Here is a 13,117-nt window from a genome sequence, read left to right on the forward strand (position 1 = left end):
TCACAGCAGAAGATGGATTCCTTATCACAGCTGCATCTTATTGTTGCTTCTTTCCCAATTGAAGTTTTCTGTGGATGTATCTAATTGGCCTAGCCTATGTCACATGCCAGTGTTCTATCTGTAAAGGTAGCAGAGAATGAGTTCTAGCTTCTCTAACTTTGAGAGTGAGAGGTAGGGGTTAATTGTCTAAGACAGATTTCCTGCAGGCTGGTCTACAGGAAAACTTACCTCCTTCCCAGGGTGGAATGATTTAGGAACTAAATGTTGCTCCATGCTAACTGGCTATAGCTCATTGCTTGAGGTAATCATTCTTGATAGAGTGCAGGTGGTAAGTCAGGTCTGGGGGCCTGGATAATGCTGTATCCACAAGGCTTGCATCCTTGATTATGCCAGTGAATGGGCTGGTTCTCCTAATGGTGCAGCTTAAATGCCTATGGCCTGAAAACCAAACTCCTTTTTCCAAAGTTTAATGTCTGTCCTTGCTAAATCCTAGTAAGCTACTGTAGCATATGAAGAGCAATAGAGAAACAGCTCTCTTACTATCGTCTCTGTTAGTCTGACTAAATAAATACTGTCCTAGAGGGTCTAATGTGTATTATTTCTAATTATCTCCTTTGGGTTATGCACTGCAGGTTGGCAGTTCTCATTAATACTGTGAAAAGATGAGCAGCTACAGGCTTAACAAATTTCCACTGCAGATAATAAACCAATCCATAATCTGATTTTCTTTATATTGAAACAAAGACTCATTGTAATTATAAATAATTGGCTAGAATGATGGGGTTTTTATTACTAATTGTAGATTTGAAATCCTTGATTTGATATCTTAAATTGGGTCTATACTATAAAGTTTAGAAGGTATAAGGAAATAGAGAAATTTAAAGCAAAAACAAGTAAAATATATAAAACAACATATTTCTCTGGTTCCTATTCAGCATGATCTGGCTTCAGTTCTGCAAAAGGCCGGCTAATTTTGCCACAAATTATTATTTTTTGAAACATGTTTTAAGAACTCTGAATATGGCCACACTGCGTTAGAGAACTGCAGTGGCTGACCTATACCATCTGATCTAAAAAACAGAATGGCGCTGGCTACAGCTTTTAAGTACTGTCAATTATTTTCATACTCTATATGTGATATAGTTTGGGACTGTGTCCCCACCCAAATATCATCTTGAATTGCACTCCCATAATTCCCACACGTTGTGGGAGAGACCCAGTGGGAGATAATTTGAATCATTGGGGTAGTTTTCCCCATACTGTTCTTGTGGTAGTGAATAAGTCTCACGAGATCTTCTAGCTTTGTCAGGGGTTTCTGCTTTTGCATTTCCTCATTTTCTCTCACTGCCACCAGACAAGAAGTGCCTTTTGCCTCCCACCATGATTCTGAGGCCTCCTCAGCCATGTGGAACTGTAAGTCCAGTTAAACTTCTTTTTCTTCCCAGCCTCGGGTATATCTTTATCAGCAGCATGAAAATAGACTAATACAGTAAATTGGTACCACAAGTAGGATGTTGCTGAAAAGATACCAGAAGATGTGGAAGCAACTTTGGAACTGGGTAACAGGCAGAAGTTGGAACAGTTTGGAGGGCTCAAAGGAAAACAGGAAAATGTGGGAAAGTTTGGAACTTCCTAGAGACTTGTTAAATGTCTTTGACCAAAAGCCTGATAGTGATAAGGACAACAAAGCTCAGGCTGAGGTGGTCTCAGATGGAAATGAGGAACTTGTTGGGAACTGGAGCAAAGGTGATTCTTGTTATGTTTAGCAAACAGACTGGTGGCATTTTACCCCTGCTCTTGAAATGCCTAACCTTGTTTTTACTTCAACTCGTTACTTTAAATTTTGTCCTGCTTGTCTCTTTAAATCACCTAGCCTTGCTTCTCATGTAAAGAAGACTCTCTAGCTAGGAAAGCCAGACAAACTCCAATTGACCCCTTAATTTACAAGACACTAGGGCTCCTCACCCAACCCCCTTTCGTGAGGAGTTGGCCTGGGTAAACAGATCCTCAGCATTTCAAAGGAGCCCAATTAACTGATAAGATACCAATACCAACAACGTATGAAGTTTCCCAGGAATTTTCCTCCAAGAGTTAACATAGAACCTTGAGTTCGTGTCCGGCATAAACCCTGTGTCTAAGTATAATGAAAGATTTAGAAACTTGCACCTGGTACCGTTGCTCTTCTTGTAACCATTTGTCTTCTAAGTTGTTTATCACTCTGTAACCATTTTGATTCTTTTGATTCTTGCATGTTTTTACTTCTGTAGAATTATTGTATTTGAGTCCCCCTCCCCTTCGTAAACCTAGGTATAAAAGTTAATCGAGCCCCTTCCTCGGGGCTGAGAGAATTTTGAGCATTAGCCGTCTCTTTGGCCTCCAGCTTAATAAAGGACTCTTAATTTGTCTCAAAGTATGGCATTTCTCAACTCGCATGGGTACAACACCCTAGAGATTTGTGGAACTTTGAACTTGAGAAAGGTGATTTAGGGTACCTGGTAGAAGAAATTTCTAAGCAGCAAAGCATCCAAGAAGTGACTTGGGTGATGTTGAAGGCATTCAGTTTTATAAGGGAAGCAGAGAATAAAAGTTCAGAAAATTTTCAGCCTGAAAATGTAGTAGGAAAGAAAAACCAATTTTCTAAGGAGAAATTCAAGCTGGCTGCAGAGATTTGCATAAGTAACAAGGAGCCAAATGTTAATCCCCAAGACAATGGGGAAAATGTCTCCAGGATATGTAAGAGAATTTTGCAGCAGCCCCTCCCATTACAGGCCCAGAGGCCTAAGAGAAAATGGTTTCATGGGTTGGGCCCTGGGTCCCCATGCTGTGTGCAGTCTTGAGACTTGATGCCCTGCATCCCAGCCACTTCAGCTATGGCTGATAGGAGCCAATGTAGAGCTCGGTTTGTGGCTTCAGAGGGTGCAAGCCCCAAGACTTGGCAGCTTCCACATGGTGTTGAGTCTGTGAGTGCACAGAAGTCAAGAATTGGAGTTTGGGAACCTCCGCCTAGATTTCAGAAGATGTATAGAAACACCTGGATGCCCAGGCAGAAATTTGCTGCTGGGGCAGGGTGCTCATGAAGAACCTCTGCTAGGGCAGTGCAGAAGGGAAATGTGGAGTGGGAGCCCCCACATAGAGTCCCTACTGGCGTACTGCCTAGTGGAGCTGTGAGAAGAGGGCCACTGTCCTCCAGACCTCAGAATGGTAGATCTACCAACAGCTTGCACCATTCATGTGGAAAAGCTGCAGACACTCAATGCCAGCACGTGAAAACAGCTGGGAGGGAGGCTATACCCTGCAGAGCCACAGGGGCAGAACTGCCCAAGACCATGGGAACCTGTCTCTTGCATCAGTGTGTCCTGGATTTCAGACCTGTAGTCAAAAGAGATCGTTTTAAATGATCTCTTAAATTTTGACTGCCTCACTGGATTTTGAACTTGCATGGGCCCTGTAACCACTTTGTTTTGGCCAATTTCTCCCATTTAGAATAGCTGTACTTACGCAATACCCGTACCCCCATTGTATCTAGGAAGTAACTAACTTGCTTTCAATTTTACAGGCTCATAGGCAGAAGGGATTTGCAAGGCAAAGTCTCAGATGAGACTTTGGACTGTGGACTTCTGGATCAATGCTGAAATGAGTTAAGACTGGGGGACTGTTGGGAAGGTATGATTGGTTTTTAAATGTGAGGACATGAGATTTGGAGATGCCAGGGGCAGAATGATATAGTTTGGCTTGGTGTACCCACCCAAATCTCATCTTGAATTTTACTTCTATAACTAGCACATGTTGTGGAAGAAACCCAGTGGGAGATAATTTGAATCATGGGGGTGTTTTCCCCATACTGTTCTTATGGTAGTGAATAAGTCTCACAAGATCTGACGGCTTTGTTAGGGGTTTCCACTTTTGCCTCTTTCTCATTTTGTCTTGCCACCACCATGTAAGAAGTGCCTTTCATCTCCTGCCATAATTCTGAGGCCTTCTCAGCTATGTGGAACTGTAAGTCCAATTAAATCTTTTTCTTCCCAGTCTCGGGTGTGTCTTTATCAGCAGCATGAAAATGGACTAATACAATATGTCTGTCTGTAGATATTAACTAGTCCAATTTGATGTCTAAGCTTTTATTATAATTTGCTGCAACAGAATAAAATGAATAATAAATAGAGACAGAGAAGCAGAGAGAAACAAATGTTTGTGAGTTGTTCAGATGATGGGTTTCTTAGGGGAGTAGTTCATCAGACTTCTTTGAGTTGTATATTAATGCTCAAATGTCCTAGATATCATCACCTTATGACTTACTTTCTTTTCAATGTTCCTATAACTGTAGTGTGAATCCTTGATTGCATAAAGTCTGGGATTGTACTTGGTTCACTTTCTCAAATATTTATGAGGATTCTTGGGTTAAACACTACTTTTGGTATTTATCATTCTTATGCTTTTCTTTATATTTTTATCGCACATGGATGCATTTCTAAGTAGCATATGGCATATCATTATATGTTGGAAACTTTAAGTAAATGGTATCATTTTATCCATATACACTTATGTTTAATTTGATGGTAGGTTTATTATTTTTTTGAAATATACTTGTGTATATATATATGTATACATACCTAAAAATTTATTTTTAGTTTTATAGTGTTTCATTACTTAAGAATGCTATAAATGCTTATTCCTCTTTTCTAAATTTTTACATTACAAAAAACTGAACTTATGACTTGTGTTTTGGGCATGTGCCTTTCTAAAGTACATAGGCAAGAATGAAATTGCTGGGTCTTCAACTTGACAACTGTCAAACTGTTTTCTAAAGTGACAGTGCCAAATTATGCTTACATCAATGTGAAGTTATGTCTCAGTCCCTATTCCACATTTTGCCTACCTGACTACCACTGGAGTGAAATGTCTTTTATTATGTTTATTTGGCCATTTGGATTTTCAAAATAAATTGTCTTTCATAAACTTTGCCCATTTTTCTCTCGGGCTATTGTCTTTTTCTTATCACTTGCATGAATTCTTTATATTATTAAATCTTGTATTTGTTTACATGACTCATAGCTATCTTCTAACAATGTATGGCATGTCTTTTCACTATTTTTAAGAAATGATGTTTAATTTAGTGCAAGTTATGAGATTTCTACTGGTTGGTTTTCCTAAGATATCTATTTCCACAGCTTCTGGTTTAAGAAAAGGGGCATGAAGTCAGTGATATGGTTTGGCTGTGTCCCCAACCAAATCGCATCTTGAATTGTAGCTCCCATTATTCCCACATGTTGTGGGAGGGACTCGGTGGGAGACAATTGAATTATGGGGGCAGTTGCCCCCATGTTGTTCTCATGGTAGTGAATAAGTCTCATGAGATCTGATGGTTTTATAAGGGGAAGCCCTTTTTGCCTGGTTCTCATTCTCTCTTGCCATCACCATGTAAAAAGTGCCTTCCATTTTCCACCATGATTGTGATGCTTCCTGAGCCATGTGGAACTGTGAGTCCATTAAACCTCTTTTTCTTTATAAATTACCTAGTCTTGGGTATGTTTTTATCAGCAGCATGAAAACAAACTAATACAGTCAGGTCATATTTCTTCTCTTGAAAAGCATTCAGGATAATGAGAAATTTATTCTTTACTTTGTTTTATTTATTTTTACACACTTAGGTATGTAAGAAAAAACATAAAGAAAAATACCTGTGCTTGTGAAAGAAAGAGGCAAAGAAAATATTTTGAAGTGAGAAGCCCACAAGAAGATGTAATATCCAAAATTATCTTTATAACACTGTGAATTAGGTGCAGACATTGGGTTGAAAGGTTTTCTCTACCTAATTGTTATGGCTGAAGAAATAACAAGACTGGCTGTATTTTTAGCGGATAGCCTGTCAATGTGGAAAGACAATAGAAGATACTTTGTAGTCTGGGAAGAGGTAAAAAAACATATACCAAACTAGGTTGTAATGAAAATTTCAACCAAAAGGAAAATGGCACATACTCAACTTCAGGAATCATATGCAAACATCCTGAGAAGAAAACCTCACCTTCTAAAATGTTAAGTAATAAAAAAATGAATTGACACAGGATATATTCAAAGATAAAAGGAAAAGTGAGAAAAGAAATGACAGTAACATGCAATGGATGGAAAATAAATATCACTCCATAGACAAATTGTGGTCAAACACTTCTCATAAATTGTAAATTCATAAATAAGTAAACATATATATATATATATATATATATATATATATGCATGTGTGTTTTAAATATTTGTGTTGTGTAAAAACATGCTTGCAATTCATTTGTAGATCTTGTTGGGGTATTGGCAATCATATAGCATATGCATATTGATATTTTAATTTATTTTTTTCTCTTAATCCTATCTGATTCATTTGTATTGTCTTGTATAGGCTGGGGCATTTGACACAATGTTAAATAGAGGTAACAAAGTATAGAAGCAATAAAGTCAGTATATTTCTGCCTTTAATGAAAGTGCTTCTAAAGCTTCACTGTATATATGCCCAAGATAACCATTATCAGGTTAAGAAAAATCTTCTCTATTTATAATTTAAAAGATGCTTTTCCATGAATAAGTGTTGAGCTTTTACTAAGTGTATTTTCTCTTATGTTAAGGTCATCATGATTTTTTTCTTTTAATCTGTTAATTTGGTGAATTATATTAATCAAGTTTCTAATGTAAAATTACCTTTTCTATTTTCCCAGAAACGTTTTGCTTTTGCTTTTGCTAAGACCTCAAAATGCTACCATTTGGGGAATATTTTACTGGTACATTTTCAGCTTGGGGCTTCTTGGACAAGGTGAGCCATATAAATGTGAATTCCTAAATCTGTATGATGGCTCATATCTGATTACTAATTTTCTATGAAGTACTTTCTCCTTCTTTGTTTTATTTTCACTAATAGCACTGGCCCTGACAGATCAACATTTTTTTTTCCTTTGCTTGTTGATGTATTTATTCTTGTCAAGTGTTTCACTGAATATATAGTTCTTTGGGTTCTTCATTGAAAGTGAACTTTTTGATTCTCCACTTTCTTCTTTCCAAAGGTTCTAGATCTGGTCATCTCTCTTTCTCTGTTGCATTAAAGTTAAAACCTTTTCATTACTCTTTGGATACCCAAAATGTTTAAGTGCCAATTTCAGCTTTCACTTGATGTTGAAGCTATGAGTATTTTTCCTTCCTCCTTTTGAGCTCTACTTTCATTTTTGTTATATTTTAACCAGTATTTCCAGTTTTTTGGTGTAGACAATTTTTAGGCTATCTAGTTAGCCATACAAAGAAAAATTATCAACAGGACATTTTTGAAGTTAGATAATGCTGGTGACCTTGAGTCTGGTATGCTAAATATGTTTGTGTGTATGTTTTCTGAGTCTTAACTACTTCCTGACATAATTTGTGCAATTTTCTTTCAAATCCCGATTCCTTAGTATTTTTATGTTTACTCGTACACATTGTTTTGATCTCATATAAACAAAGACCTTGACTTGCAGTTATGTGTGTACTTGATCCTTGACATAACATTGGCTCAAATCAATAATTTGATAACATAATGCTGATTTTGGCCTATACAAATATCTTGGTCCTTCCCTGAGGGTGCTGCTGCATTGTATTGAACTATAAGTTCAAGTTGCTGCCTTTTTTCTCTTCTCAGAAATATTCATATTAATAAGCCTTTTGCTTTATGCCAAAGTAGAACATTTTTAATGAAGGAATCTTAATTTGAATTGGCCTAATATTACTAGCATACTCAGAGAGATTTACAAAGGGTCAGTTGAAAAGAATAAAGCTAGTATTTCATGATACATAATTTGCAGTTTTTGATAGCACTGGAAAATAACAGTTTCAAATGTATTTAAATCTTTCTAATTTTATAACTGTGCTATATATCAAAGCTATTTGAATTAGGGAAGGAATTTACTTTTAATATAAAGAAACAACTCAAAATAATGTCTGTATGTCACATAAAATTTATATTAAATACATTTAAGGCTTTCTATTGTTCATCTGTTTTTTCTTATAGAAGCCACAGCCATGAACTTAGCGATTGAAAAAAAAATTTCTTTTCTCCTACAATATGTACACAGATTGATTCATGTCCATATTTATTTCTGTGTCTATTACTACATAACAAGCAGAAACCTCAGGATGTTTACAAGAAATCAGGCCTAAGAACCTTTTTACTATGTAGTGGCAAATGAGTGCTTTTGACATAGACAGTAAATCCTTTGGAAGTAAACAAAATAAAACAAAATACCTTCCACAGTATCAGGCATCAACTTTTACATTAAAAATATGTATAATATTGTGCAACTGACAGTAAGAACAAACGTGATATTTGAATTTAATCTTGTTTTTTTTTTTTATTTTGAACAGTTTCTAAATTGTTTTAATGCCAAGTCACACATTTCAACAAATGTTCTAATAGGGAAATTTCAGAGAAAAAAAAGTATTTCGAGGTAATGTGAATAGTATACTACTCCAAGCCCCTCACAGTTTAGCAGGACTGTTGAAGAATAGAATGTATAACCCTTAGCCTAGTTTTGCCGTAACCTACAAACTTCAGTTTGTTCATTGAACTTTAGATAAAAAAGAAAATGAGAGGTTTTTTTAAAAAAAGAATTAAATATATTGAAGAAAAAGCAACTAAAACAAAATAGAACAAAGAACCGATAATAAAAACAAACCACACATCACATACCATATAACAGAAACAAGTTTTTTTTGTTTTTTGTTTTTGTTTTTTTTTGAGATGGAGTCTCGCTCTGTCTCCCAGGCTGGAGTGCAGTGGCACGATCTCGGCTCACTGCAAGCTCCACCTCCCAGGTTCATGCCATTCTCCTGCCTCAGCCTTCTGAGTAGCTGGGACTACAGGCACCCGCCACCATGCCTGGCTAATTTTTTTAACACAAACAAGTTTTAATAAATATTAGGTCAATCTCAATTGAGAATAACATCGCTAGTCATTAGTTTTACGATTTTGTTGTTATAGTTGTGCATTAATGAACATACTCTCAGCAATTTGATCATGGCCACTGTGTTTCATGTATCAGATATTTAGAATAAAATGAAGACCAGGGTCAATTTTATTGGCAGTAAATCTGGGAGTTACCATAGCAACTTTTGCCATATGATAACTGTGGTTGATCTTAGAAAAGCAATTGTGATTTCCTTCTGGGGCCCCTAGGTTTTTATATTAATCTCCTCTATGTCTAAAGGCACGTTTTAAAAAATGTTTTAAGTTTTCTTAAGATAAAGATAGTAAGAACAGATTATCACTTTAAATGGTACTGTACTCTCCAGTAAATTGTAAAATGTAATTTATTCTTTTCTTTCAATAATTATAATTTCCAAGATCAGTTCATTGCTAGCATATATTTGGTTGTGTTTTCATCGTAGGAGATTATCTGCCTTATATAATTGTAGATTCTGGTTGCTTTAGCAACAAAATGTCTGCTTTAAATTTAGAAACTCATTTAATTTCTGTCACTTTATTCTTTACTGTTAAGGAGACAAGCTGTTTTCTGTTAAATAAAAAATTAAAAGAGTATAATGGGTGAATTCTCAAGATCTGTTCTTGGGTTCAGTTTAAGCTAAGGGGAGAGTAACAATCAATTTTGATGAAAAGCAAAAGATTTTTATATATAGGTAGGCTCTATATTAGAGAAGTAAATGCAGTGAGGAAACAGATTCCTTAGTTATAGATTTCATGGAGATGCGATCAATGCCATCCATGGAATTTATTTTAACAAGGTGGAGCTTTAGAAATGTAGAGAACGGGGCTGGGCACAGTGGCTCACGCCTGTAATTCCAGCACTTTGGGAGGCCTGAGGCAGGTGGATCACCTGAGGTCAGGAGTTCAGTACCAGCCTGGACTACATGGTGAAACCCTGTCTCTACTAAAAATAAAAAAAATAGCTGGGCATGGTGGCAGGTGCCTGTAATCCCAGCTACTTGGGAGGCTGAGGCAGGAGAATTGTTTGAACCCGGGAGGTGGAGGTTGCAGTGAGGTGAGATCACGCCACTGCATTCCAGCCTGGGCGAAAAGAGTGAAACTCTGTCTCAAAAAAAAAAAAAAAAGTTAATGTAGAGAACTGGTGTATAGAGTGGGCTTTGCTAGTGCTTCCTTAAAGAAAGGAGTATGCTGCTTCTAAAAGATCAGTTTTTAAATGTTAAAACATAGCCTCATAGAAATAGATAACAAACATGGGTTGCAGTTTTATTTAACTCATCAGTGAGGTAACAAGCAGAATGACAAGGATTGTCTTTGAGGAATCTATGAAGAACTGGGATTTATATAGTCAATAAGGAAAGAAAGAATGATGTAAGGCTGATGTCCTATAGGACAATGCTAGGTAAACTATCTCTACCAGGCAAGGTAGGAAAATCACCGCCTATCAGTTTTCTATAAGCTAACCTCTAACTTTACAGGACTGTAAAATGCTTAGGCCTGAATCATTTATGGATAGTATGTCATACAAAGTTACATTTCCTCAAGAGAGTAAAAAGAATTAATACGATGGAACTATCAGAAAGTGCTGTCATAATATTAACAATCATCATCCTTATCATTCTGTCTTATTTCTAACTTTTGGATATTTTTTCTGCCACATTTTTACACTTTAATACTTCCAATAAATCCAATAAATGTGTTAGAAAAATAAAGTTATTTTTCTAAGAAAGTTATTAAGAAAATAAGAATAATGCTGAGGTCCTCAGATTCTTTAGAGGATCACATAGATATTAGAGAAGAATCATATTCTAATGTCATAAGATCAACAGACTCAGCTTTATCCTCACCTTCTATTGGTGGATTGGTTTGTTTGATTACTGTTTAGTCAGAGAACTTGAGTATAAAATCTGAAAGGAATGTTAGCAAACATATATTTACTTTTGGTACAGTTAAGAAAACTGAGGTTCAATAAATTACAAATTGCCTAAGAGTTCATTGCAAGTTTGTGACTAAATTGGTATCTCCTAACAACCAGCAGTGGATCTGTTCTTCTATTAACTCATTTGTCAACTTGAATACCATAAATAAGTGCCCCAGAGTACTTATTTATTGCCAAGAAAAAAGGAACAATGAAAGCAGTATCTTCTAGGGAACTAACAAAATGTTGAGAATAATGGTGATCTTAAAACAAAACAGTCTCAGCATGCAAAGTTGAATTCTAAATTTCAATTGGCTGCACCCAGCACTTTCTGGAGAATATTTTCTTGGCAGAAATTCATGATAATTTAAATAATACATTATCTACCATAAGCATTTTCAAATAATAAATGTCACTTTATTAGAAGTCAAAATGGGAAGTTTTCCCGGGCATATGGGAAAGGCTAAAGATGACAATTTGAAGTTTCTTGCATTCTGTAGCAAATAAAGATGCATGGCAAAGGCACAAAAATATAACTGAATACATTCTATTAAAAAAATTGCAAAGTAAAAGTTATTATTTTTTGAGGAAAAAGGGGAATTTTTTATCTTAACTTTTTGTTTCCCAATTGTTAAACAAGACATATAAGCCAAGATACTCTTCAGCTTCAAAATGCTACAACTCTAGATATAAATTGTTGTATTCAATTAGAAATAAGATGGCTTGGCCGGGTACAGTGTCTCACGGCTTTAATCCTAGCACTTTGGGAGGCTGAGGCGGGTGGATTGCCTGAGCTCAGGAGTTCGAGATCAGCCTGGGCAACATGGTGAAACCCCGTATCTACTGAAAATACAAAAAATTAGCTGGGCATGGTGGTGGCGTGCACCTGTAATCCCAGCTACTCAGGAAGCTAAAGCGTGAGAATTGCTTGAACCCAGGAGGCAGAGGTTGCAGTGAGCTGAGATCATGCCACTGCACTCCAGTCTGGGTGACAGACTGAGACTATGTCTCAAAAAAAAAGAAAAGAAAAGAAAAGAAAAAAACAAGATGGCTCATGTTTGCCACATGATGCATTTACTCAGTTGCAAGCATAAATTGTACTGAAAAAGTAAATGTGCAAGAAATGTCACAATACCTTTTATAAATACAAATGAATCTGATGCTAAGCTCTCATTCCATTGGGTTGATGGGAAATTCAGTCTCACTTTTTACTGGGATTCTCCTCCCTCCACTCCTCCCCTCCCCAGGTCTTGGAAAGGTCAAGAGTATTTAATGAGGAGTGAGGTATTTCCTGTCATCATAGATTTGGTGATCCTATTATCTAAACCCACAGAGTCTCTTGAAGGGAGCCTTTGCTGAGAATAAGGATTTTGGACAAGCATCCCTTTGGAGTCATTGCCAATTCTCATCGCTGAGAAGGCAGAGAACTTTGGTAGTGAAACTTCCAAGCCCCCCAAACAACCTCCTGTTTTTAATCTGGGGACTAATATCTAATACATCTACCTACCTCAGGGGCTTTCCTCTTTCCTCCTTCTCTGGTATAATCTGGCATAATTTCCTTAATAAATCTAGATTTTCAGAAACAAACAATGGTAACTGTTCCTTAGACAACTTTAGATTTTAAACCTGGATAACTTTTTAAAACAGGTTAGAAAGAAAATTACAGGCAGAATTAAATACAAATAATAATAAATTATTCTTCCATTGTAATTTTTAAAAATGATATATAATTCAGAATTTTATACAATATTGATGTTGCTGTAGCAAGCATAGATGTCATAGATTAGTTTTCAAAAAAATATAAATTAGTAAAACCCAAAGGACTTAGAAATTAGGTTTTGTTACTGTTAAAATAACCTACATTAGGGAAAACTTGATTGTTAACTTTCTTTTGACTGCTACTTCTATGAATGGTTTTACTACATTTATTTTATTCATGAAGCGTGATTTTGTTTTGACCATTATAAAATGGTAGAAATGATTATGACTTTATAATATTGATTTATTCCTCTGGTTCTCATCATTTTCTTGGAAAATTAGAGTATTTGAGTGCTTAAGATGAGGAGAGAAAATCCCAAATCATCTTAAATAGCGTCATTTTTACTCTATCTTTATTGGAGAGACTTTCAAGGTTTATCCCAGAGAATCTATTAAAGCCTCTTATCACAACACATTCATTATGAAATAAGTTATTTGATTTTAGCTCCCTTCTTTCTAATTTCATGCAAATATAGCAGAGCAGACTACTCTGG

This window comes from Symphalangus syndactylus, chromosome 17 (assembly GCF_028878055.3).
Source record: "Symphalangus syndactylus isolate Jambi chromosome 17, NHGRI_mSymSyn1-v2.1_pri, whole genome shotgun sequence".
In the NCBI taxonomy this organism is placed as follows: Eukaryota; Metazoa; Chordata; class Mammalia; order Primates; family Hylobatidae; genus Symphalangus; species Symphalangus syndactylus.